This window comes from Balaenoptera borealis (genome assembly GCF_965194805.1).
Source record: "Balaenoptera borealis genome assembly, chromosome: 1".
Classification (NCBI taxonomy): Eukaryota; Metazoa; Chordata; class Mammalia; order Artiodactyla; family Balaenopteridae; genus Balaenoptera; species Balaenoptera borealis.
In genome coordinates, this window is record NC_138860.1 from 170,715,781 (window position 1) to 170,729,118 (window position 13,338).

General features: G+C 51.1%; 1 pseudogene across 1 annotated transcript; it reads left to right on the forward strand.

Annotated features, from left to right (window-relative positions):
- The first annotated feature begins 2,902 nt into the window (after positions 1 to 2,902).
- LOC309629552 (WASH complex subunit 3 pseudogene) lies at positions 2,903 to 5,366 on the forward strand (annotated as a pseudogene). Its single transcript has one exon. The product of its transcript is annotated as a WASH complex subunit 3 pseudogene (transcript).
- Positions 5,367 to 13,338: the final 7,972 nt, after the last annotated feature.

Sequence of the window (13,338 nt, forward strand, 5' to 3'; positions counted from 1 at the left end):
GAGGATCTGAGAGGTTAAGTCTCAGCCCCAAGGTCGCCCACCTGTCGCTAAGGAGCCTTGAAGGGGACCCACCTACATCCCACCCTCGCACTGCCCTTGTCTGCAGCGATGTGGTTTTCAGTAACCTCCAGGTATAACCCGGGCCTCAGTCCCCTTCCCAAATCCTGGCCATTGTTTACCTGGAATAAGCCTGGAGCTCCCACTAAGTCACTGTTAGAGATGGTCTCCAGGCTGGTGCCCAGCAGCAGACAGAGACTCTGTGTGAAATCCAGCCCTGCTCCCCGATTGTGACTTACTTCCCTGACAATAATTAGTTCATTATGTCTAAAGTGCATCTGACTCCTCTGGAGGCTTTGCAGTAACTACAAGGTGGTACATTATTAAAAATGATTTATGGAGGCTAAAAGTTTTGGACGAAGAGCTCAGTGACAAGATTGCTGGGCCACCATGAAAGAACTTGCCTGAGGTCACAGGTTGGCTATGAACCAGGACCTGTGGCCGACTCCACCCCCGGCCCCCGACCACTGCCCTCACTGCCCCTCTGCTCCTGGGTTTCCATCTGTGCAGCTTTGAAGGCTCATGTCCTCAGCCACCCTATGAGGGCGGGGCTGGTCAAATCACTGTCCCCCATCTACAGATGTGGAAACTGAGGCCCAGAGAGGGAAGGCAACTTGCCCAAAGTCACACAGCAGGGAGTTGGGGGATCCCCGTGTGCCTAACTCCTCCTCTAGGGCTGCCTTGCCTGCCCCCCACCGCCCTCCCCACAACAATCCTCAGAGGAAAGCACAGACTGAGGCCCCCTTCTCCCTGGGGCGGGGGTGTCGTGGGCTCACAGAAAAGCCCCCATTTGTGGTCTCTCCTGTCCTGGTGGCCAAACCCCTCTTTCTAGGTCTGCACCACATCCCCCCTTATCGTCCCCCCACCGAGCCCCGGGGCTGTCACTTCCCTAATGTACCCGCTTTACTTATTACCTTCAAGGAAGACTTCATCCAGGACGCAAACACAGAACACCCGCTTCTGATGATCGAGGGCATCCTGCCTCCCTCGGATGCAAAGGGAGCCCCTGCAGTAACACACCATTAACCTCTGCCAGGGCTGGACAGCCCCCGACACCCCGACACGGTGCACCCCCGTGCCCGCGCCCGCAGGCGCTGGGCCCTGGGCAGTTCCTCACAGTGGCTAGTGCGCCGGCTCGGGACGCACTATGCTTTGCACCCCGCTCTGCCGCTCACTAGGTGTAAGATTTAAATCCAGCCACCTGACCTCTCTGAATCTACTCTCCTTACCTCTAAAGTGGGAATGTTACTCACCTTCTCCAGAACTCAGTTTTCCCCTCAAAAAAATAGAGAAGTGAGTTCAATTATTTTGTAAGCTCAGCAAGGACCTGGACCTTTTGCTGCTGTATCCCTGGCACCTCAAAATTGGTAGGATGACAAAATGTTTTTGTGAAGCCATCCACCTGCCTTCTTGCTCCCGTGCCCTCCCTTCACTGGGCGAGGTAGCAGACGGGGCTTGCTGAGCTGTGCGACAAAGGCCCATCTGGCCCTGAGGCCCAGGGGCAGGGATGTGGGGTTCAGCCAGAGGAGACTGGTGGGGCCCCTGCCATGTCCGCGCGGCCAGTGTGATTCCAGCAACCCTGCGAGGGAGGGGCTGAAGCAGCCAGGGAAACTCACCTAATGGGGGTGGAGGCTGGTGAGAGCTGGGGAAGGAAGCGGGTGAGCTTGGAGTTAAGAGTCTGAATGGCCGGCAGGAAGGAACCAAGCAGGACCAGCCCCCTCAGCTGCTCAGTCACCCCTGGGACTGGGGACGACCTGAGGATGAGGGGAACGTGTGTGCTTCCTTTCCTCTGAGATCAGGGTGGGCCTGGACCACCTCCAGGTCTCCGCCTCCCCCAAGATGCCACAATTCTCCTTACTCCTCCTGAGGTCCCTTTCCCCTCACAGAGCCCTTGGGACAGCAGGGGAAGGGGCACGCCCCCCGAGGCCCCAGGGCCACACGTGGAGGGGCCAGCAAGGCCCCCTGACTCCCAGTCCAGGGCCAGTGGTCTTCCACGCCCCCTGGAGGGTCAGATGGGAGGGTTCCCGCCTGCCGGCTCCCTCAGAAGGGGAGGGAAGTGAGCCTGTGTCTCGAGGGCCTGCGCTTTCTCACCTCCTATCTGCACGTGGAGAAAATGAACTTGCAATGGGAGGCGCCCAGAATCCACTGTACAGATAAGGAAACTAGGTCTTGGAGAGGTCAAGTCATTTTCCCAGGATCCTACCAGGTGGGCAGTGTCAGAGGTGGGATTCAAACCCAGGTCTTGGTAGCTGCAGAGGCTGAGCCCTTGGTGACAGAGACTGGACCCTGGCGGTGGCCTGCGCTCTCCTGGACCCAGAGAGCCCCGGCAGCACCCAGCCCGCTCCCTACCCTGAACTTCGGGAGCAGCTCGGTCATTTCCCAAAGACTCCGCCCTTTCCCAACCCCAGGCCCCCACGTCTGAGCAAACCCTGTCCCTGTACTTCCTGACAGCCTACAAGACTGCGGCTGACCTGGGCCTGGGGCACGCCTGGCCTCCGTTAGGTGTCTCAGGGACCTAGCCCTGGGATGCTGGCCTTGCTCGTTCGTCTCATTGGCAGGTCTCTCCTGCTGCCTCAGCGCCCTCAGCTCCCCCAGGCTCCCCAGGAGAGCAGGAACAGCCAGGCCACGCCCCCCAGAACACAAAATGCCCAACTCCGCCAACAGGACAGCTTCCCAGAAGGCTGAGCCCATGCTGAGCAGAGCTGGAGGCCGGTGACCAACAGCGCAGACGCCCCAGCCAAGCCCTCTCTCCACCCAAGGGCAGGGCCGGGCTGAGTGGCGGTGACCCCGCAGATCCCGTGGCCTGGTGGCAGCAGGAGGACAGTTGTCTCCAAACCCCACCCTCCCTTGATTGACAACCCAGCCCCAGCCAAAGACAGCCCAATTTGTTGCATCTTCCCACACTTAGAAAAGCACTAGGATGCTATTACCGGGTTGGGCGGGGCCGGTCGGGGAGGGGTTTGTGGGTGAGCCCTGGGTCCCCTACCCACTGAGGAGATGGATGAGGATGGGCTTCCTCTCATGGGGTCAGGCATAGACCTGACTAAGGTGCCAGCTTTTCAACAGAAAAGAACGGTGGCATTTCTAAACCAATTTGTGGTGCACACTGTACAGTTCCTCAACCCCTTTTCTGCAGTTTGTGAGGAGAAGCTGGCAGACCTTTCCCTTCGTATCCAGCAAATTGAAACAACTCTCAATATTTTAGATGCAAAGTTGCCATCTATCCCAGGGCTAGATGATGTCATATTTGAAGTATCTCCTATAAGTGTCACTAGGATCACAAATGAAACACATTCTGAAACCACTGCAGAGCAATCACAGAACAGTTTACAGGACTCTGGACCACAGGAAAGTGAAGTAACACCAGAAAATATCTTAACTGTAGCCAAGGACATAAGATTTGCCAGATATCTCAAAATGGTTCAAGTGGGTGTTCCAGTGATGGTAATAAAAAACAAAATGATATCAGAAGGACTAGACCCAGATCTCCTTGAGAGGCCAGATGCCCCAGTGCCTGATGTAGAAGGTGAAAAAAATACAGAAGAAAGTTCAGACAGCGAATCTTCTTTTAGTGACTAAGCTTAATTTTGATAACAATTACATATACCTGTGTTGGTGCACATTTACATTCTATAAGAAAGAGAGCCTGAACTTTAACTCTTAGTCATAAAAACATCAAATGGCTACATATCCACCACCAAGCTTCCTCTGTGAAAAAATAAATAAATAAAGCATTTATAATAAAAAAAAAAAAGAAAAGCACTAAAATCTTTAGCTGAGATATGTGTGCTTCGTGACTAGCATCAACCTTCTACCAAGATGCGTGTGTGAGTGCATGTACCCCTTCTCCAAAACCACATATATGCTCACCTCCCCCTGCCTCTTCCAAGCAGTTCCTCAGAGCTCTCTGAGAGACTGTGTCCCGGACTATAGTCCTCGGTAACTAGGTGTTCTCTTGCAATTGATCTTTCCATGAAGAGCATGCTTTGGGGACATGAAATAACCAGCAGAGAGCCTTAAATGAATTACACTTGTCGACTGAAATAAAAATGCACTGAGTGAGAGCAGGTGCCCACGGTGAGGGGAACTCACACCCCTCCCTGAATAGCTGGGCGAAGGGGGAGCACCAGCTCCAGATCAGAGGAGTCCCCACAGGTCTATGCCTGGTCCCTCGGGCTTGTGCCGACTCACAGTGGCAGGGCCTGCCTCTCCACAGGCAAGACTGGCAAGAGTTCCTAGGTCTTCACATCTCCTGCCTATGAGACCCATTCTGCCTAAGAGCCAAATTGAGGAGGGAGAGGGGCCAGAAGCAGACATTTTCCAGATGTCTGTACTTTGCAGGGGAAACAGACGCTGTCCATCTGGACCTGCTGATGTGAGATGCAACGTGGCCAGTGGGGAGGTCATGGCCCTTGGGCTCAGGCAGCCCCCGCTGTGGATCCAGGCTCCTTCGAGCTCTGTGACCCTGGCCAGGCACTCAGCATCTCTGGGCCTCAGCTTCTTCACCTGACACGTGAGGCTAATAACAACTGCCTCTCAGGGACAGTTTTATTTTTAGAGTCAAATGAGATCTCCAACGTGATGGCCAAAACATGTGCCTCCACGTGTCCATTACTTCATAAATCAGTGACGAGGAAAATGCAGAGGGTCAGCTAGAGGTTTGGATAGTTGGAAATAAACATTTCTACTTTTCCCCTCTCTTACCTCACCTTGGACCAGCTGACCTGGCCCTTTATACAGAACCCTCCTCTGGTCCATGCATCTCTTCCATGCTGTCTGCCAGACTTTCTCTGTGTCATTCCCCGTGACTCTGCCTCTGTCTCCAGATGCTTCCCACTCTTCCCTCTCCCTGCCTTTGGGACTGGACTTTCTCCAGTGCCCTGGGCTCATTTGCCCCACTCACATGGAAGACCATGGCGAGGTCATCTCTGCCTTGAAACCAGGCGTGTGCCAGACCCCAAGGGAAGCTGTGTGGGATATGGGTGTTGGGCTGCACATCAGGAAGGGCACTTCTGCTCCTCTGCCTCCCGCCTGCCTGGCCCTTCCCCAAAGCCCAAGTCCAGTTGGATGGACCAGGAGCTCAGCTCAGCTCACAGCAGGCACACCGTGTGCTGGGAACTTCAGTTCACTCAGAGCTAAAGCTGGCCCTGGGGATTCACAGCGGGTGTGCTCCTGGGCCGTAGGGAAGCCAGGGTCTCTCCTAAACCCTGCGATCAGTGTGCCTTGTATGGTAGTGAAGAGAGAGCTTCTCCACACAGCTTTAATTGAGGAATTACAGGGTCCTGGAGGATGGAGTCGGGAGGCTTTGAAGACAGACCACCAGGAGGGTGAGGCTGGGGGTGGGAGTGGGGGGCTGGGAGAGGAAGCCTCCCCCAGGGTCACCCAACCTAGATGTCAGTCTCAGCTCTCCCTCCCACTCACTCATGACCTCCCTCCCACTCACTCATGACCTTAAGTTGGGCAAGCCCCTTAACTCCTCTGAGCCTCAGTTTCCCTGGGATTCTGTGAGGGTTGCATGAATATAATGCATGTGAAAGTCCCAACACAGCACTCGGCTTAGTAAAGATGGGCTGGAATCAAACCTCGTCCACTGTGATGAGGAGACCTGGGACCAGGACCCAGTGTCCTGATGCCTGAACTCTGACCCTCCTGCCCTCCCTCCTGTTCTAGAGGCTAATCCCAGCGTCCCTCCCTTTGGACCCAACAATGAGTCATGTCACACACATGGTGCCTCCCTTGGCCATGTGGCCTTCACAGCATTCAAAGATGCCGGGATTCATCAGGGCACCTCTCCCCGGGATGACAGCAGCTCCACACCAGTTCCTTTCCCATCTCCCTCCCTCCCTTGAGATTCCACATCCTTGGGATAATAGCTGAGAGCGTTTGCGGAGAGTTTCTAATGGCTGGTTGGGTCCCTTGAGGGCTAGTGCTCATTCCCTATAATGACATTCATCAGTCTGTCTGACATCAATACTGTTCTCAGGTTAATATGTTTAACTTAATGAGGCATTATTTTCAGTTAGAAAACTCCTGAAGAAGAGTGATTTCTCCTGATGAACTAAGCTGATGAATGGATTAATACCAGGCTTGAACAAGCTGACCAAGAAAATGAATCTAACCGGCTTTGTTTTCTTCTTTAGTGATGGGCTGTGCTTAAATTAATTCGCGTAAAACTGCCCCTTTCTTAGGGGAAGAAACAGGAAGAAGACCCCACTTGGCTCTGTGATTTGTCCTCCATATGCCTGTTGTTTCCCTCCCCCCGACCCCCAGCCCCAGCTCCAAAGAGAGAAAAGAGCAAGGACCAGGATGTGAAAGGAGGGAAGGAGAGGAGTGCCTGAAATTGTGCAGCAGGAGGGGCCAGAGTGTGAAAGGGGGGCTGTCACGTGGCTACAGAGGCCACAAGCACAGTGGACACAGCTGGAGCCGGCTGGCCCATCTCTGTCATTGCCGGCTTTGTGGGGTTCACTGCTCTAGCCCCAGTGTACAGCACCTAGTGGGCACTCAGTAGGTATTTGTCACATGATTGTAGTAGGTGCTCAACACAGATAGCTCTTACTGTAATTCAAGGGATCATGTGACCTCAAGAGGGAGCAGGTGCCCAGATACATCTGGTGGGTGAGCCAGATGACTCCTGACCCAAGGGTCAAGGATGACCCAAAGGTCAATTCCCTTTGATGATTTGACCCGTCACTCTCCCCATGGGCACTTAGAGCCAGCCACGAAGTGCCAGCCAGCCAGCATGCACTTTCCTTCCTCCCAGCCTGAGGGCTGCCAGGCCATGCCAGTTCACTGCCTGCCCCCCTCGTAAACCAGAAAACAGAGAGGGGCTTAGCACCCTCTCTGCACCCATTATGCTTGCTCAGTGGCCAGAATTCACTCTGAGAGCAAGACTGTGCCTTTTCGTGGTGTCCATAGGCAGGGGTGGGATGGGATCTACAGGCAAGCAGAGCTGTGGAATCAGAGAGACCAGTTGGGCAGCTTGGACATAATCCAGGCAGGAGGCAATGGTGGGAGCATAAATAAGCCTCCACGTTGCAGGGTTGCAGTGAATGTTTGTCCAAAGCCCCCAGCACCACTCCTGGCACATAGTAGGCCCTCAGGAGATGGTAGCTATTATTAGTAGTCGATGTCGGAAATGACAGAGCTGAAATATAATCTCTCAGCTGCCTAGCCTCGTGTGCCGTGGCCCAGGAGCTGTGTCCAGTCTCTTCAAGGAGATGAAAATGGCAAACTCAGGCTGCAAAGGGAATTTGCCGGTGATGAGTTGCAGAAAATTGGGTCTTTGCAGCAGTGGAGAAAGACCAGAGGGTGGGATTAGATACGTGACAAACACCAAACTTTCACACGTTCCCCATGTGCTCACACGGCACAGACCCAGAACATTTTGAAAGAAGGTAACCTTTAAAGGCTATGTTCTCTTTCTCAATTTAAATGAAGTAAGTGTAGGCACTGAAGTGCATATATGGTGACTGAATCGTCCCAGGTCAAACCCTCTCCTCCTATAATATATCCTCCAGATGGGACTTTAGCGAGGTGTAATTACATCACGCATGCTCTGTTCACGGGACAAGTGATCACATGCATTTCTTTTGCCTTGAGGCTGATAGGCACCTTCCATCTGCAAATGTGGCTTTTAAGTGTGTCTGTTTGGGGGAGGAGTTCTAAAAAAACAAAGACAGCCCCCCCAGAGCAAATCAGCCTCTGGCTTTTCAAAGGCAGCAGCTTCTGTTTGCTGGTTTTGCTCTTGGTGAATGTTTCTGGCAGAGAATCCAGAAGTGAGGTCAGAGGTCACCTCAATCTGAGCAGAGGCCTGGGTGGGGCTTGGGTCCTCGCACAGCTGACCGAGTGATCTGGAACCTTTTGCTTCCACTCTCCGGGCTCAGTTTCCCCAACGCATAAAATAGAGCCCTCAGGCCTGTTTGTGTCTGAGGATCCTTCTGAGTCGAACGTGACAATAAGTCCAAGTGAAGCTGGGATGGAGGACGGTAAACAGGCAGGGAGTGGAGAGGTGGTGGGACTGGTGACCCTGCTGACGGGCTACCGTTGAAAGTCCTGCCTTTACCACTTCAGTCCAGGACCAACTTCCAACCACCAGCCCCTGCGTTTCTTTGCCCAGGGGGTGTTCTTTGATCACCAAATCCTACCCCAGTACCCTGTGTGGCAGAACTTGCTTGTCCCAGCATTAATGCCCCAGCCCTGGGAAGAGGCTTCGACCTATGGCAACCGACGGCAAGGTAGCTGGGACCTATGGCGACCAATGGCGAGGTAGCTGGGACCTCTGGCGACCAATGGCAAGGTAGCTGGGACCTCTGGCGACCAATGGCGAGGTAGCTGGTGTGTGAATACGCAGCCAGCTGTTCTGATGGGGGGCACTTTCTTGTGCACGTGTGTGCAACACTGCCTCCTGGTTTGAACACAGGCTTTTTTGGAGGGCTTCCCTTCCCTGGCTCACTTCCCCTCCTCCCTCAAGTGTTTCTTTTCACCTCCCAACTTAATTGCAGTCATTGAAGCCTTAAGTTCTGCTAACACGGGACCCAAAATTAAGATGACAACTGAGAGAGAGAGAAGAGCACAGACAGATTCTAGGGTGGGCGCTCGTCCCAGTGGTGTGTCCAATTACTGGGAGCTCTTTGAGCTGTAGATTTACGATGTGTATGCTTTCCTCTGTGTGTGTTTTACATTTTACGATAATAATAATAATAACAGGGCCCTTTCTACTTAGATGCCATGAATATGCTGGGGGGATGGCGGTGGCAGGGATATCCAATACGTAGAGTACAGTAATAAAGTAGTGAATTTTGTCAAATGATGTGTGGATGAATGAATTTGTTAGAAAACACATGAACTGTTGAATAAATGAATGAACCAAAGAATCATGGAATACATGCATGAACGAAGCAATGAATGAATGAACACCATCAGGAGTGAGCGAATGAATGAATCTAGGAAAGAAAGGATGTAAGAAGAAATCCCTGGTGACTGCGTGAGGAGCTGGGTGCCCAAATGGACAATGGAAGGAAGGACGAGTGGATGAAAGGACACACATGGGAGTAAAATGAATGAATAAAGTAACACATAAATGAGCATGTGAAGAAACCAGTGACAGACCAATAAATGAATGAAAAAAAAACTGAAGAAGCGAGTGAATGAATGGACAAAAAAGTCTAAGAAACAATAAGCAAATAAATAATTATATAAATGTTTAAGTGCATAAATGATTTGATATGTTCTGGCTGCACATGAGGGGGAAGTAATTTGTACAGCAAAAAACTCTCAAGTCTGAGACAGCGTCTCCATTCAGACACCTGGGGCCAAGGTCTTAGAAAATCATGTTCTCAGAGAAATGTCCAAAAGTGACTTCAGTTTGGATTTAATAGAAACATTTTTAAGCAAATATCTATGATGCAACGGACTGGGCCACTCCCCAGAATAAACCCTGCGTTAAGCGGGAAGAGCTAAATGGAATTGACTATATTGTTTTCACAATTAGGTCACAGATAATTACCTATTATGTAGCAAATCCCCAGCATGATTTTAATAATCACTATTTAAATAACACATTTTCACTGTCTTCCTTACAAATTAACCTCTGGAGTTGTAATTACTGTCGGCATGGGAAAGTTTGCTGTGTGGCTTGGGAATGAGGAAGGGGGTTGGCATTGTCACCGTGATTGTCCCCTGAGACCCCGAGGCCAGGTGATTCTGGGGACAGAGCTCAGGTTTGGGGAGACCCAGGTCCAGGATGTCAAGCAAGTCCCTCCCCCCATCTGGGCCACCTCAGTCAGCTCCCCTGAGAAGTGAAGATGGTCTCCAAATGCCCAAACTCCCCGGGTTATCGGGAGCTCTCACTCCAGACCCAGGTCAGGGTCAGAGTTAGTCACCCCCCACCTGTTTCCCCACAGCTCAGGCGCATCCTCATCAAGGGGTAACGGGGTCTCCTCTGGACCTGCGTTTCTCCCCCACCTGACTGAGGGCGGGACCCATCTGGTCCTCAGCACATGCTCAGCTCCCAGCGCAAGGCCTGCACACAGTAGGTGCTCAGCGAACGCTGGGGGAGGAATGCATGGATCTTGCTGTGCAGTGTGGGTTTGAGAAGCCACTTCAGTCCCTTTCAGAACCACGAGGTTTGATGAGCAGGCGGCCTCTCACCACGTCCTCATGGAGCTTCTCACGGTGGCCCCATCACTGACGCTCTCCCAGTTTTTTTTTTTTTTTAAAGATTTATTGATTGATTGATTAATTGATTGCTATGTTGAGTCTTCGTTTCTGTGCTAGGGCTTTCTCTAGTTGCGGCAAGTGGGGGCCACTCTTCATCGCTGTGCGCGGGCCTCTCACTATCATGGCCTCTCTTGTTGCGGAGCACAGGCTCCAGACGCGCAGGCTCAGTAGTTGTGGCTCACAGGCCTAGTTGCTCCGTGGCATGTGGGATCTTCCCAGACCAGGGCTTGAACCCGTGTCCCCTGCATTAGCAGGCAGATTCTTAACCACTGCACCACCAGGGAAGCCCCCAGTTTTTTTTTTTTTTAACATCTTTATTGGAGTATAATTTTTTACAATGGTGTGTTAGTTTCTGCTTTATAACAAAGTGAATCAGTTATACATATACATATGTTCCCATATCTCTTCCCTCTTGCATCTCCCTCGCTCCCACCCTCCCTATCCCACCCCTCTAGGTGTTCACAAAGCACCGAGCTGATCTCTCTGTGCTATGCGGCTGCTTCCCACTAGCTATTTTACGTTTGGTAGTGTATATATGTCCATGTCACTCTCTCACTTTGCCACAGCTTACCCTTCCCCCTCCCCATATCCTCAAGTCCATTCTCCAGTAGATCTGTGTCTTTATTCCCTTCTTACCACTAGGTTCTTCATGACCTTTTTTTTTTTTTCCTTAGATTCCATATATATGTGTTAGCATACTGTATTTGTTTTTCTCTTTCTGACTTACTTCACTCTGTATGACAGACTCTAACTCCATCCACCTCACTACAAATAACTCAATTTCGTTTCTTTTTATGGCTGAGTAATATTCCATTGTATATATGTGCCACATCTTCTTTATCCATTCATCCAATGATGGACACTTAGGTTGCTTCCATGTCCTGGCTATTGTAAATAGAGCTGCAATGAACATTTTGGTACATGATTCTTTTTGAATTATGGTTTTCTCAGGGTATATGCCCAGCAGTGGGATTGCTAGGTCGTATGGTAGTTTTATTTTTAGTTTTTTAAGGAACCTCCATACTGTATCAATTTACATTCCTACCAACAGTGCAAGAGTGTTCCCTTTTCTCCACACTCTCTCCAGCATTTATAAATATCTAGGAATAAACCTACCTAAGGAGATAAAAGACCTGTATGCAGAAAATTATAAGACACTGATGAAAGAAATTAAAGATGATACAAATAGATGGAGAGATATACCATGTTCTTGGATTGGAAGAATCAACATTGTGAAAATGACTCTACTACCCAAAGCAACCTACAGATTCAGTGCAATCCCTATCAAACTACCAATGGCATTTTTCACAGAACTAGAACAAAAAATCTCACAATTTGTATGGAAACACAAAAGACCCCGAACAGCCAAAGCACTCTTGAGAATGAAAAATGGAGCTGGAGGAATCAGGCTCCCTGACTTCAGACTATACTACAAAGCTACAGTAATCAAGACAGTATGGTACTGGCACAAAAACAGAAATATAGATCAATGGAACAGGATAGAAAGTCCAGAGATAAACCCACACACATATGGTCACCTTATCTTTGATAAAGGAGGCAAGCATATACAGTGGAGAAAAGACAGCCTCTTCAATAAGTGGTGCTGGGAAAACTGGGCAGGTACATGTAAAAGTATGAAATCAGAACACTCCCTAACACCATACACAAAAATAAACTCAAAATGGATTAAAGACCTAAATGTAAGGCCAGACACTATCAAACTCTTAGAGGAAAACATAGGCAGAACACTCTATGACATAAATCACAGCAAGATCCTTTTTGACCCAGCTCCTAGAGAAACGGAAATAAAAACAAAAATAAACAAATGGGACCTAATGAAACTTAAAAGCTTTTGCACAGCAAAGGAAACCATAAACAAGACCAAAAGACAACCCTCAGAATGGGAGAAAATATTTGCAAATGAAGCAACTGACAAAGGATTAATCTCCAAAATTTACAAGCAGATCACGCAGCTCAATAACAAAAAACAACCCAATCCAAAAATGGGCAGAAGACCTAAATAGATATTTCTCTCCCAGGTTTCACTCCTTCCCTGGACTCCATCTCCATCTGCCCATCTGGGTCCCTCCCCCACTCCCTGTGCACTGCCTCTAGTACCTGGTGGGCCTGAAAGTGTGGAAACTGGTGTAATTGTGCACAGAGTATCAACGGGCTCTGACGCGGGGCCGGGGCTCTGCTCTGATCAAAGTGCATGAGGGTTAACGTGTCTCCGGGTCCCCCCACTGACCCTGACCGGCTGAAGTATTGATGAGAGGTCAGCATGGGGTCTGACCCCCCACAGGGATGGGGAGAGGGGAGACCTACCGAAGTTCTCCGTGAGTGCCTGGAGGGGCCGGATGGGGGATCCAGGTCCCTCACAGTGACCTGGATGCCTCCCCTGCTGTCCAGTGTGTGGATTGACTGCTGTGTATTTGCACCTGGGATTCTGGAATTTCTTCCTGCTTCCAGACGTCTGCTTACCTAGAGTCCAGCTCACTCAAACTGTCTCTTTCTGTCTAAGGTGTTGGAAACCGCAACTGACGAGGTCCTGCCTACAGGTGTGATGGACAGTCCATCATCCCCTTGTCTCTGTCTGACCCTCCTGACCATTTGGGTGACAGCCAACCCCTCCCCCAATCAGCCCTGATGGAACTGGCCACGAGGGCAGGAGGAGAAGACCAGCCAAAGAGGGAGGCCGAGCCGATCACAAAGGCCTGAACTCCGTGGGGAGGAGTGCGGACTCCGTCCTATCAGGAACGAGGAGCAGGTGGGGAGAGCACAGCAGTGAGTTCCGTGCAGCTGAGCAGAGCAGCACCCTCGCACAGGGTGTCGGGAACCTGGAGGGGATCCCTGGTCAGCCCAGGTAATCCGTGACCACAAGTTACCTTGGGGTATGTCACCTGTAGGACCCCCACCAGTTCCAGGACCTACCTGCCTCCCAGCTCAGCCGATAGTGTTGGGCACAGAGACCAAGTGACCATCCGGCCGGTCACCTCCATGGGCTCTGCCTGGCGGGGCTGTTCTGGCCGGACTCCTCCACGCCCCCTGCTCTCCCGCAGCAAG